Here is a 14,871-nt window from a genome sequence, read left to right on the forward strand (position 1 = left end):
AAAAAAAAAAAAAAAAGGAAGATGGGGAGAGACTAGGGTTTCTGGTATTAATATGATTGTTGTAAATATGTATTACCAATATTTGCAGATAACACCACAATCTTTAATAGTTTCGGATACTCTTCGTTTTATCTTCTTAGGATCGTTAAGAACCCAATTATGTAAGCACTAGGTGTTATACAATTGAGCGAGGCCAACAGTTTTTCCTTTTATTTTGAGAACACAATAAAAATAAAAATAAAAATAAAAAAAAAAAATTATAAAGTTATATTTAAATTTTATAGATTTAATTTTCATGTATCAGAGAATCATTTACAATCACATATATATGTTTTTGCCGACTAAATTTCATTCATTCAAACCAAAATTACAAAGTTATTACAAAACTGTAAGAACAAATCTTTTCATTAGCTGATATTATTTCCATTTATTGGAAACGATTCAAAAATCGTTCGTTCCACTACTATACGATGGGCGTATAGGTATTGCATATATTGTATTCATTTTTGTTGATCTCCATATCGCATAGATAATGTCCATTTCGACGCTTGGTTTTCTGAAGTCACTGATACAAACTAGGTAATTATCCGCGCTACCCGGCAAGATTTTACTTTTTTTTTTTAATCAAATAATTTATTTTTTAATTTAATTTAATTTATATTTTGAAACTATAACATAATATTTCAAATAGTAGCTACTTTAGTATAAATATTTTACAAATTAGTTTTCTTGTATTTTAGATAGATAACATTTCATTTATTTTTACAGAATTTATAATATTTTTTAATATAAATAAATATTTTTTGTTTATTTTTCATTAGTTCAAAATTTTTTTTGTACAATAGTATTATCATTTATGTTTTTGTACTTTTAATTTTAAAATAAAATATATTAATTGAAATGCAAAACACATTAAAATAAATATCAAAACTCAGATACAGAGAAGGTGTTTATTTTATTTATACGGTTTTTAATTTTATCAACAACAATAAATTTATTAAATTATTATATAGTTTCTTAATTATTATTTTATTACATAAAATTCTTTAAAAAATCTCTATTTATATTTTACTTTGTTGTATAAATTGTTCCCATTACCATATTCTATTCATTCTCTCTTCACAAATTTTCTATAATAATTATTTGGCTCTCTTTTGATATTTTGTTGTTTTGTTTTGTATTTTCTTTAGTTGAAGTTCCTTTTCTGTCTTTTGCTTGAAGTTTTATCGGCATATTGCTCTTATTTACGTCATCACGAAAATCATATTGTTCTTATGCAGATATGCCGATAAAACTTTCGTATCATCTTTGGTATCAAATGTATGATTCACGGTAAGCCTTTTTTCAAAGAAAAAAAGTATGATTCACAATCGTGCAAGCCTGTATATTATCAGGGGACACTCACGAAGTACTATAAAATATAATATAGTAACAACTATGTTTCATCCATCTCAAACCAACTTTTTGATAAATTAAATTCACATTATATATTATTTGGGTAGAAAAATTATCTCATTTTGTTGCAATTATTAGAGATTGAACTCTAAACCGAATAATGAAAAACGACTAATTATCTAAAGAAAGTAAAGTTTTCGCAAGATTCATTTTACACATAACATGGTAAAGAGAAGCAAAACTCAAATGTAATTTTACCCTCTGGAAAAGAGAACTCTTCGATGTTGTCATCATCATCTCGATACTCCTTGTCATGAGTACAATCTCTTGTTTTTCCAGATCAAGAACTGATCTGAGAGGACTAATATTATACCTTCAAAAATAAGAAGTCCTTGATGATCAGCTTGGTGAGTGATAGCACCGGATATACAATTGCATGCACCACAGCTAACCAAATTAAACTTTATGGTTTTGTAAGCTGCACGTTTGGTTTTGGCTTTACAAGTATTGCAAGAAAACTTGAACCATTACAAGTATTACATCCACTAAACCATAAAAGAAGAGTCAAAAGAGGTTTTACCTCGAGCAAGACGTGATTTCAAAACCCGTAAGGTCATCAAGGAAGAAAAATCTACTAAACCATAAAATAAGAGTCAATAGAGGTTTTACCTCGAGCAAGACGTGATTTCAAAACCCGTAAGGTCATCAAAGAAGAAAAATCTGGAGAACACCAATTGAAAAAATAAAGAATTAAGTACATTTGAGATCAAGCGATTTGAAATTTGAGAGGGGAACAAAGCCGACACTCACAGTATGAGCGCAACAACAGTAGCTGCTACATTCCACAAGATAAATTTAAAAGAATCTACGGCAGATCACTGTAAACCAGCATAATCCGGAATCCAAACAATGAAACTTCTGTTATGAGAACATAAGTATAAAGTCTTAAAAACATAATGAAGGTAGTTGAAAAAAAAACATAATGAAGTATCCTAAGGAATATACCTTGACATTCTTCTTATAACTTTTACCTTTTTATTACTACGAAGACTGCATCTTAGACCCTCCAACACAATTTCACTTTCAGCGGTGCAGAATAATGGTTGGTGGATGAATCTTGGACCCTCGTTGTCAATCATATTGTTGCATCGATCAGTGAAAAATAAGATTACTTAGCATTAATTATTAAATATATATTAGTTGACCAAATATTAGGCATTTATTTCTAGACTCACAGACATTATGTACCATCGACTATGATATGTATATGAGAGAAGTGGATCCGAAAACTTTGGAATCACAGCGGAAGTTACAAAATATTTATTTTATCAACTGGTAGTGTTTTTTTGGTGCAAGATAGAACTGATAGTAGTTACACGGTAGTTTATATATATTTAAAAGTAGATTTAGTGGCAAAAAACATGGAGTAATAGAAATAATAGTTGGACAGAACCTTTTATCAATAGGTCATAGTATTGATTTAATAGTATTGATTGATGCATCACTAACTGATTCATTAATATAAAAACACAATTATTTTATATCTCAAGATGATACGTTCTAACTTTAGTGATAAGATTCCAAAAAAGGCCACCAATATGGTTTGCCACCACAATTGGAATGTCTCACTCATACTCCACAATCGCGTTATGTAACAATCATCAAAGCTCTGAGAAAACGCAAACCAAATCCGAGAATCTATAGCCAAATATTGCATAGTCATAGCTAAGTTCAAGCGAAGCTTTGATCCGAAACACCGAAATGGTACCAACTAGGCCTGGGCATTCGGATTCGGATCGGGTATTTCCGTTACGGGTAAACCCTGCTAAGTCTCATTCTAATATTTTATAAGTACGAGTCGGGTTCAGTTCTAATTTGTAATACATCCTAAAACCAATAAAGTAATCATATATCGTTCGGATTTCGGATATATCCAAAGTAAAAGACAAAATATAAAATCAAAACATAAAGAAAATCACTTAAATTTAATAGAAATTAATCCAACACACATCAAAATGATAAAATAACAATTAAATGTTAAATCAAACATAAAAACAAACATCATTTGTAAACAATATGCATTACCTTGTAAAGAGAGTAGACTTTTTATTTAAGCAAACAAATTTATAAAATACTTATTTATAACTATTTAAGTTTTTAAGGTATCTATTTAAAATTTAGTGTTTATTTTTTATATCATATCAAGATAAATATTGAATTGAGTGTTTGAAATGCTTATATATATATATATATATACTAGGGCCGGTCTGCGCTTCGCGCGGAATTTTGCCTTGTGCCATTTTTATTATATTAATATTTAAATCCAGCCCGAAAAACGGGGATCTGGAACAGTACCAACATCGTCGGCTTACCGGAGAAACAGCGGCAATAGGTTACATGCAATGTTTTAAAAACCGGACATTGACTCGGTATTGTAGATGGGTCAATGATCGGACCGGTCGAACCGGTTGGGTTTTAAATTTTTATTTAATTTTAGATTAAGTAAATATATATGTATAACTATAAAATTCTGTTTTATAAAAAAATTTATCATTATTAGAATCTAAAATTGTTTTGAAAATAAAATGAAAACTTTTAAAATAATATAATGAAAACTTTTAAAATAATATAAAATATAATGAAAGATAATTTATTTAGATAGATATTTTAAAAACAATATAAATTTTTATGAAATCTTTTTAAAATGTGCAATTTTTTAATATTTTTTACTTGAATTTGAGAAAAACGAGTTTTAATATTGAACCGGATCACCGGTTTTAGCAAGTTTTACCGGTTTTTGACCGGATTTGTCGGTTTAACTAAAATCTGGTTTTTAGTACAGTCTGGAACCGGTTAGAAGGCTGAGTCACGGTCCAACCGGTCTGACCGGCCGGTCTGATCCGGTTTTTAAAACACTGGTTACATGGAAGCCGACTAACAGAAATTTAAAAAAAAAGAAGCAAAAATAACAAAGCAAAATAACAGAAATAACAAAGCCATCTTGAAATGAATATTTCATGGCATGTGATTCTTTCTTATATACTATCACCGTGTTTGGTGTCCAACAATTGTTGAGATTGATGTAATTTGTCAAGTTGTGTTTTAAGTCTATTATATCTGATGTAATTTGTCAAGTTGTGTTTTACGCCAGTTAATAACCTGCGAGGCTGTAGCTGCGTTAAAGCGTATCACATAGAGCAGAGGTGTGTCGTTTACCGGTGTAATGTTCGCTGATCGGACTTGTCGGAGGAGTTGTTAGGATGAAATTAAAATTTGATTGCCTTTACCAACAAATGATTTATTTTTGTAACTTTTTCTAAACTTTGCGGTGAGTTATTCAAGATAAGGTTATTATTTTGATAAATTGAGCAGCTAGCCTTGCGTGGCTTCTTGAGTGCACGTTCGGCAATAATGTCTTTAACGAACTTGAGTACGTAGTTCTTAGGGGTGAGCACTTTACCCGATACCCGAAGCCGCACCCGAATCCGACCGGAAAAACCCGAACCGAAGTAGAAAAGTATCCGAACGAGTATTAAGTTAGGAGAGATTGAATATCCGAACCCGAACGGGTAATATCTGAACCCGAATGGATATCCGAAGATAACCAAACATATGTATACTTACCCTTATATTTATAGTTTACATCTCTTATTTTTTAAAAAAATATTTATATTGATGTTACACATACTTTAAGATCATAAGTATATATATAATTATGGAGAAAATGATTTAATATTCATTTAAAATGTATGTCAAACTTTTTGTTTCATGTATTAATAAAAGTTACATTCAAAGATTAAAAACAATACCCAAATTAATATCTATTTATTTTTGAAATATTATCTCCAAACCTATTAATCGTTTAGTCTATAAAAAATAAAAAAAAAACAGTTAAGTGAAATCTATATTTTTAAATACAATAAACTTAAAAAATGAAATTTTTTTTTCTTTTATAATCTAAATATCCGAACCCGATTCAAAATAACCGAACCCGAACTAAAAATACCCGAACCCGACCCGAAGTACAGAAATACCCGAACGGGTTCTCTATCCCTATACCAGAATATCCGAAAATCCGAAATACCCGACCCGAACCCGAACAGGAACCCGAACGGGTATCCGAACGCCCACCCGTGATAGTTCTCATCAAAGTCTCCCAGACCAGGGCCCTGTAGTAAAACAACATGCTTGTCATTTGTAAGTTTTGCCATTTATGCGTGGAAGGAAAGATGGTCACCAAATTTTTAAGAATTATATCAAGTGCAGGGGAATCAGCAGCTACTGCTTTTAAGAATTTCAACTCAACTTAAATAAATATCGTTACATAATGTTATTACAATGGAACCTCTTATGCAATCTTGGAATCAACAGAACTAAAACTCATGAATCTTTCAAATAAGGCACGCGACTTCTCCTCACATAGTGAGTTAGTACAATAATTTGTTTAAATTTAAGTTGGTTTTGGCTCTATAGTAAAACAGCTGATACGTCTATATTGTCATAGATGACAATATAGTACTTTTTGATAAAATAAAAAAGCAATATAGTTCTTTCATCATTTATGCATATATTAGGAACTAAAGGTAGTATGAATATTGGGCCGTTGCTCGAAGCCCATTTGGAGGAAAAGAAGAAGACTGTTGTTGTCTCTCAGCCCAAGATCAAGTATTTGTCGTCTTCTGCAACTTCAGTAAACAAGCAAGCTTTGTGTGAGCATGGTACGGTCAAGCCAGCTCACTGTGTGAAGACAAAAAATAGGTTTGAGTGTCTGGACAGCTAGACAACAGTGTGCTGAGGTTAACCTAAATCTGAGAGTTGTATATATTGATTTAAAGGGCAAGTCTTGCCGTCAAGTTGAAAAGTAATAAGAGAGCATAAGTTTCTTCTCTGTTACGTCTAAGGTTTCTTCCTATCTACATGGTATCAGAGCCATGGATGAGGCTTCAGAAACGATTTCAACTCCATCATTGAGTATCTCACAATGTGTTACTCTGAAGCTCTCTTCTTCGAACTATCTTCTTTGGAAGATTCAGTTTGAATCTTTCCTGTCCAATCAGTCTTTGCTTGGCTATCTCGACGGATCCACGCCACGACCGTCACCTACTTTGACAACAAGAGACAGAGATGCTGTTACTGAAGAATCAAACCCAGAGTTTGCGAAGTGGGTTCGCCGAGATCAGTTGGTCATGTCTTGGCTGTTTAGTTCATTGACTGAAGAAGCTTTGCGTTCGGTTTATGGTCTTCATTCAGCTCAAGAAGTGTGGTTCAGTCTTGGGAAGAAGTATAATAGAGTCTCAGCAACTCGCAAGCTAGACCTGCAACGTAAGCTCCAAGGTATGACAAAGGGTCAAAAGTTTATGACAGAGTATTTGGGTGAGGTCAAAGGAGTGTGTGATCAACTTGATTCGATTGGTTGTTCTATTACTGAACAAGAGATGATATATGGAGCTCTCAGTGGGTTAGGAAAAGAGTATGAGTCTATTTGTACGGTGATAGAGCATTCAATGGATTCAGTTCCACAGATGAGTTTTGAGGATGCAGTGTTCAAGTTGGTGGTGTTTGATGACAAGCTGCAGAAATTCAATCAAGCTCCTGAAGTAAATCCTCATTTGGCATTTCATACTGGCAGAGGTTATAACACCAGAGGTCGTGGAAGCTACAACTATCATGGAGGATATAGAGGTCGTAGCAACAACAACTCCTATTCAACCAGAGGTCGTGGATTTCAGCAGCAGTTCTCAGGAGGTTCTGTTTCCAATGCAACTTCAAGACCTACATGTCAAATCTGTGGCCGCTTTGGTCATACTGCAGATCGATGCTACAACCGTTTTGATCAGGACTATCGAACTCCTGACAACATTCACACAGCACTTTCTACAATGAGAGTCTCACATCAGCACAGTCAGTCAGGTCATGAGTGGTATCCAGATTCTGCTGCAACTACTCACATCACGAATAACAGTGCTCAACTTCAGTCTTCAGAGCCATACTTGGGGAATGATCAGGTCATAGTTGGTAACGGTGACTTCCTGCCTATCACTCATGTCGGATCCATTTCACTTCAAACTCAACAAGGTAACTTGCCTCTCAATGATGTGTTGATATGTCCTGGTATAACTAATTCTTTGTTGTCAGTATCAAAGTTAACATCTGATTATCCATGTGAGTTCACTTTTGATTCTGATTCGGTGTGTGTTAAGGACAAAGCAACAAAGAGAGTGATAACACAAGGAAGAAGACTTAAAGATCTGTATGTACTGAAGGACATGCGGTTTCAAGCCTTTTATTCAACACGTCAACAAGCTGCAAGTGATGAAGTGTGGCATAGAAGGCTGGGGCATACAAATATGGATGTTCTTCAGCACCTATCAAGAAGTCTATCTATAGTAATGAATAAAACAAGCTCGCGTCTGTGTTGTGATGCTTGTTCATTAGGAAAGAGTTCAAGGCTTCCCTTTGTTAACTCTGAGTCTGTCTCTAGTCATCCCTTAGAAAGGATTCACTGTGATTTGTGGGGGCCTAGTCCTGTAATGTCGTCTCAGGGGTTCAGATACTATGTCATTTTCACTGATAATTATTCAAGATACACTTGGTTTTATCCTCTCAAGCTCAAGTCTGAATTCTTTTCTGTATTTGTGAGGTTTCAAAGTCTGGTTGAGAATCAATACAAACAACGCATTGCTCAGTTCCAGTGTGATGGAGGAGGAGAGTTCATAAATAAGAGGTTTATGGAACACTTGCAGTCATGCGGCATCAAGCAGCTTGTGTCGTGTCCTCATACCCCTCAACAGAACGGCTTAGCTGAGAGGAAGCACAGACACATAACAGAACTTGGTCTGACAATGATGTTTGATAGTAAACTTCCGCAACAGATGTGGGTTGAAGCTTTCTTTACTGCAAACTTCATTGTCAATTTATTGCCATCCTCAGTTCTAAAAGAGAGAAAAAGTCCTTATGAAGTGTTAAATGACAAGGCAGTAGTGTATAGAGCTCTTCGAGTATTTGGATGCAAGTGTTACCCGTATCTTAGGCCATACATGAAGAATAAGTTCGATCCAAAGTCTCTGGTGTGTGTGTTTTTGGGATACAATGAGAGATATAAAGGTTACCGATGCTTGTATCCACCAACAGGGAAAGTGTTTATCTCAAGACATGTTCTGTTCGATGAGAATCATTTTCCATTTGGAGATATTTACAATCAATTTCACACAGATTCAAACTCATCTTTACTCAACTCCTGGAAGAGTGTGAATCTGTTTCAGTCAAAGGAAGAAGGAGAAAGTGAAGTGAGTATTGAAGAATTACCAGCGACTGTGATCAAGACTGTGGTTGATCCAACAGTTGCACTGCCGCAGAATCCCGTAGTTCAGACAGGCAGTGAAACAGGAGAATCTTCTACAACATCATCAACTGATCAGTCTGATGATGATACTGAAGTTCAACATCAAGAGCAAGTGGAACAAGTAGTTTCAGTTACTCATTCAATGACAACACGTGCCAGAGCAGGAATCATCAAACCCAATCCTCGATATGCAATGGTCACAGTCAAAGCCGAACACTCTGAGCCTCGAAGTGTCAAAGCAGCTTTGAACGATCCAAGTTGGAATGCATCTATGCTCTTGGAAATAGACAATATGGAGGAAACAGGGACATATGAGTTAGTTCCCTCAGAGGAAGGACAAAATCCAGTAGGATGTGGTTGGGTTTACAAGACTAAACTCAATGCTGATGGAACCGTTTTGAAGCTCAGGTCGCGTCTAGTGGTCAGAGGGAATCAACAAGAAGAAGGAGTATATTTTCTTGAAACGTTTAGTCCCGTGGTGAGAACGGCTACTATCAGAACAGTATTACATGTTGCAGTCACAAAGAAATGGAAAATCAAGCAGCTTGATGTTCAGAATGCTTTTCTTCACGGTGACTTGAAGGAGACAGTGTATATGATTCAGCCTCCGGGTTTTGAAGATCAGTTGAGGCCAGATTATGTGTGTAAACTGAAGAAAGCAATATATGGACTGAAACAAGCTCCTAGAGCATGGTTTGATAAGTTCAGTAATTTCTTCCTGGAGTTTGGATTTCAGTGTAGCTTTCCAGATCCATCATTGTTCATCTATCATCAAGGGACAAATTTTATTGATCTTCTACTATATGTAGATGATATGATCTTGACAGGAAACAATGACAATCTACTAGTAACACTTCTGGAAAAACCCAGTGCAGTGTTTCGTATGAAGGATATGGGGCCGATACACTACTTCTTGGCATTCAGGTACATCAGAATGAAGATGGTCTGTTTCTGAATCAGGCCAAATATGCTCAGGATCTCCTCACAAGTGCTGGTATGCGAGACTGTGCTCCAATGCCTACGCCTCTGCCGATGAAGCTAGACAATCTTCATGGTCATGATGAACTATTTGCTGAACCGTCTTATTTCAGAAGCCTAGCAGGCAAGCTTCAGTATTTAACTTTGACAAGACCAGATCTTCAGTTCTCAGTGAACTATATCTGTCAGAAAATGCATCAGCCAAGTGTGTCTGATTTCAGTCTGTTAAAGAGAATATTAAGATATGTCAAGGGCACATTTGATATGGGAGTTAGCATCAAAGGTCATACGGATTCAACTTTAGTCTGTTATAGTGACTCAGACTGGGCTGGATGCAAGGACACTCGAAGATCAACTGGTGGTTTTTTCACAATGCTCGGCTCCAATGTTATATCCTGGTCTGCAAAGCGACATGATACTGTGTTTAAGTCGTCTACTGAGGCAGAATACCGAACAATGTCTTCCGCAACTTCAGAGATTGTGTGGCAGCAAAATCTCTTAAAAATAATGGGACTGCAACAGAGAGTCACGCCTCTGCTTCTCTGCGACAATCTGTCTGCAGTATGTCTGACGGCAAATCCGATGTTTCATAAAAGGACTAAGCATTTTGATATTGACTATCATTATGTCAGAGAACGAGTAGCAGTCAAAGCTCTGGAAGTCAAGCAATGCAGATTGCGGATGTGTTTACAAAATCATTATCATAAAAGTCTTTCTACAAGTGGAGAAGCAAACTTGGTGTTTCCGTGCCTCCTACGCCAAGTTTGAGGGGGAGTAAAGGTAGTATGAATATTGGGCCGTTGCTCGAAGCCCATTTGGAGGAAAAGAAGAAGACTGTTGTTGTCTCTCAGCCCAAGATCAAGTATTTGTCGTCTTCTGCAACTTCAGTAAACAAGCAAGCTTTGTGTGAGCATGGTACAGTCAAGCCAGCTCACTGTGTGAAGACAAGGAATAGGTTTGAGTGTCTGGACAGCTGGACAGCAGTGTGCTGAGGTTAACCTAAATCTGAGAGCTGTATATATTGATGTAAAGGGCAAGTCTTGCCGTCAAGTTGAAAAGTAATAAGAGAGCATAAGTTTCTTCTCTGTTACGTCTAAGGTTTCTTCCTATCTACAGGAATTTAGGGTGTAACGTGTGGTCAGAAAATAGCTTACAGTGGAAATGAAAAGGCTTATGCTTGGTACATAACTCAGGCCAAGTACTTCTCCAGCTTCTCCACTTCTTCTTTGCTTCGAATGCAAAGCAGAACCCTCTGATATATCTGTCAGATATCCCGAAGAAAAAAAATTGTTTCATGACACCCAAACTTTGGATATAAGATATAATAAACTAAACATGAAATGAGTTGACTTTTGAGTTACCTTGGTCGGTTGGATATCAAGACAAAGGATATAATAATTTCTAAATATACGGTGTGTGTGTATAAGACATAGGATAAAATATCAACATACCTTACATGTATTATTAGGCTACACAGAGCTAGACATACACGTCCTGCAATGTCGTAATTAGGGCATACTACTATCACAAAAAAAAACGTCAACACTATAAATTATACACAAAACCTGAGCTTCTTCGTAATATTCTAACAATATGATATACAGTCTACTCTACACACAGGTGATTTCTAAATTTATTGTGGATGCGAAGTAACCAAGAATGAATGTAGTTTACCAGTCCTCTCATCATTACACGATCCAGCTAAGAAGAATCACAACTGCTTCAGAACATAAATTAAACTACTAACACCTAAAACAATACAGAGGTTGGGAAATCATATGCAACCCTTCACCAAATCCCAATCTTTCAGGGGAAAAACTAAGCTTCAAGGGAGATTGAATAGTTAGTGATATATGATCATTTTGCTTGAAGGTTCATAACAATGCAGGTTGACACACCAGGAAGATGGCTTCAGAAAAAACTTGCATTACATTTAATGAGCAGATACAAAGATTAATATGAAACCTTACCAGAGTGGATTCAAGTAAATAAATCTTTCAGAAGATGCTTAATTAAGATCTGAATATTACAGTTTAATAATGATGAGTTTAAGAACACTATGAACATGAGTTTAATAACATAAGAAGACTATGAACATAAGTTTAAGAACACTTTTAACATGGTTTCAAAAACACTTTGAGCATGAGTTTATGAACATAAAAGCACTCTAAACATGAGTTTAAGAACATAGTTACCTTTGAATCCAGTAAAACATATCAAGAGACATCAGTTCCCCACCACGTTTGACATTCCTGGCTTCCAGAATCTGAGCACACTTGAAAGGTGGAGGAGCAGCGGCCAGATTTCAAATCAGAAGGGAGAATTGATGAGTTAGCTATTTTAAAAAGAATATATTGAATTTAGTGTTATCAAGGATTGAGAGGATGATGTTCAAAAGAAGAAAGATAACCTTTTTATAGGTGTAGAAGAAACCGCCTTGCAGAGTTAAGAAGGCGATAAAAGCGATGAACCTGTAACTCGGACCGTTTCGGTTGATTAGAGGAGAAGGCTAAACGACATGATTGAAGACAAACAAAGAGATTCTTCAAGTTGATTCGAGTCATCCAATCCCTCGAAACGCCACTGATGGTGTCAGAGAATGCAAAAGAACATTTTTCGGTGACCCTAATTTGGCGTGTATTTGGTGAAGACGAAAGGGGATTACGGCTAATGGGCTCACGTAATCACGTACTAACAATAAAAGCCCATATAATTTCAGAATAAATGAAGTGCTGCGTTTTGTACCTCCCGGACACGTGTCGGCTCATGGAGTAACGACTTTCTGATGTGGCGGATGATGTGGCATCACCAGGAGTGAATAAACCTTCTTTTATAATAATAGATAGATAAATAGATAGATTTCAAATATTTATATTGACTATTAATTTTGGATTTTTCGGGTTACATATCGGGTTCGGTTAATAACACTTCGGGTTCAAATATGTTTTTTACCACCCTACAAGATCCGTTCGGATATTTTTACATTTCGGATCGGATAACGGACCGGATTTTTCTGTTTGGGTTCGGTTCGGATCTCGGATTCTGGATTTTATACGCACGCATGCCTTGTACCAACCAAAGGCGGCTCTTTGATTTACCAAAGGAAATCGTTGACGGAGACAAGGACTAAAAGAAAGGCACAAGGACATCAACTTCCACGAGGTAGTCATTGCGGTTTTAGAAGCCCATCCGGTTGGAAAGGAAACAAAACGTCGTTCCAATAGACTGACGAAACAGCAAAGACAGACTGGAGATAAGGACATACTTTAACAGCCTGACATACACGGTCAAATTTAGAGTTTGGTATACAAACACCATCATGAAGCCACTGGTATCGGGAATCTTGTGCTGGACAAACATTCTCTTGGAAAGAGAGAAACACCACGTCGAAGGCGAGATCAAACGCTAGTAACCAATAAGGAAATCGCCACAGGCTTTTCATTGGTAAGATCAAAACGCAACCTTCCGTTCTCACTGTAAATGAGAAATCCTAGGAACAAACACCCCAAATCATCCATGACGAAGTTTTCATAGTCATCAACATATTTGCCTGAGATTTGGGGGGGCAGGGGGGGGGGGATATTATTGTTGTAGGTGGGTTTCACTCCATTATAAGAGGATGGCAAAAGAAAAAAGGGAAGGGGATCCCAGTTTTCATACATCACAACTATACATAAATTACTCTCGAATTTACTTGTATTCTTATACTTCTTATACCTCTTGTTCATCACAGTTCTATAAATGAAGAAATCAATAATATACTCTTTTCTCATACAAAAATCATCAATAAATATTACATTTTTACATATTACTTTTTCTTAAACGCTGATTTATAATGATATTACAATCATGAGAAAGATTACGTAGACGATCTGACAACCGACAATACTACCTGTCTTGTAAGGATCTATGCCTAACTGCATCACTTTAGCTGTCCTACGAAGATCACGCCTGACCGAGTTTACTTGCACTATGTTGAAGATCCCTTGTAAGCCTTTCCTCCGTAGCCTGCATAATTGTTTAATAAATCGCTTTCTCCGGGAATTGAAACCTGGACCTGCTGGTGTAGAAACATTAATGAACTCTTAGTCAAACCATTGGACTAAAGGGGATTTACATATTACTTCAGTACGTTTTTTTTTTTTGCTAAAGATGTAAATATCATTAAGTTACTGTAAATCATAACCCTTTCTTTCGCACTTGCAGGCCTAGCCCATGGCATAAGCAAGGTAAACAGTGGTTTAGGACCTAAAAAATGTATGGTGTTTTTTGTAGGTCTAGGAGTTAATATCCGAGATCTGTTATCCGATCCCAGACCCGCTCTCATCCGATCCGAAAAGGCGGATATCCGGACGTCTGGATCTGGATCCGAATAGTGATTTTACGGATCCGTCGTATATGGATCTAGATAGTAAAATTTTATGTTTTATTAAGTTTCAGCAATTTTAAATTTTTTTTAAAATAATTTAATATAGGCTAAATAAATGGTTAATTGTTATGAACCAGATTGTGGATGGCTCATAACCAAAAGATTATGATTTGTAATCTTTCCATTTATCTATGACGGTGTAATCTCCTATATAAGGAACCTCTATGTTATGAATAAAGATAGACTTTTCCATTACTTTTATAATACGTTATCAACACGAAACTCTAAATCCCTAAGCTAATACCCAAATCGAAAAACCATAAAACCCTAACCCTAGTCGGCGATCCGACGAACCCTAAACCCCGTTCGCATCTCTTGTTCCCGCATCTGTTCTAGCTCGCGTCCCCGATCAGCTTCAGCCCAAGGCGTTCCTGATCCTAGCTCAGACGTTCGCGACCCAAGAGCAGCTCCAGCACGCGACCTCTTCCTCGTTCGTGACAGCATCAGACAGCTCGCGTCCGACGATCAAGGCGTTCCCGATCAAGCAACAAATGACGTCCGCGACCCGATAGAAGTGACTCGATCCATTCCAGCTCGCTTCCCGTTCGTATCCCGCTCGCGGCTCATGTCCAACTCGCGTCTCAACTCCTTTGGTGGTCCGATTCAACAATCATTTAAGGTTAAAAGATAATTCAAAACCTAAGAACCCATAATCGAACATGGATTGATTGATAAAGAATGAAACCCTAAAACTCTAATCTTTATGAATCAAAACCATAGGGTAATA

The sequence above is a fragment of the Brassica oleracea genome, chromosome C9 (genome assembly GCF_000695525.1).
Source record: "Brassica oleracea var. oleracea cultivar TO1000 chromosome C9, BOL, whole genome shotgun sequence".
NCBI classification, from domain to species: domain Eukaryota; kingdom Viridiplantae; phylum Streptophyta; class Magnoliopsida; order Brassicales; family Brassicaceae; genus Brassica; species Brassica oleracea.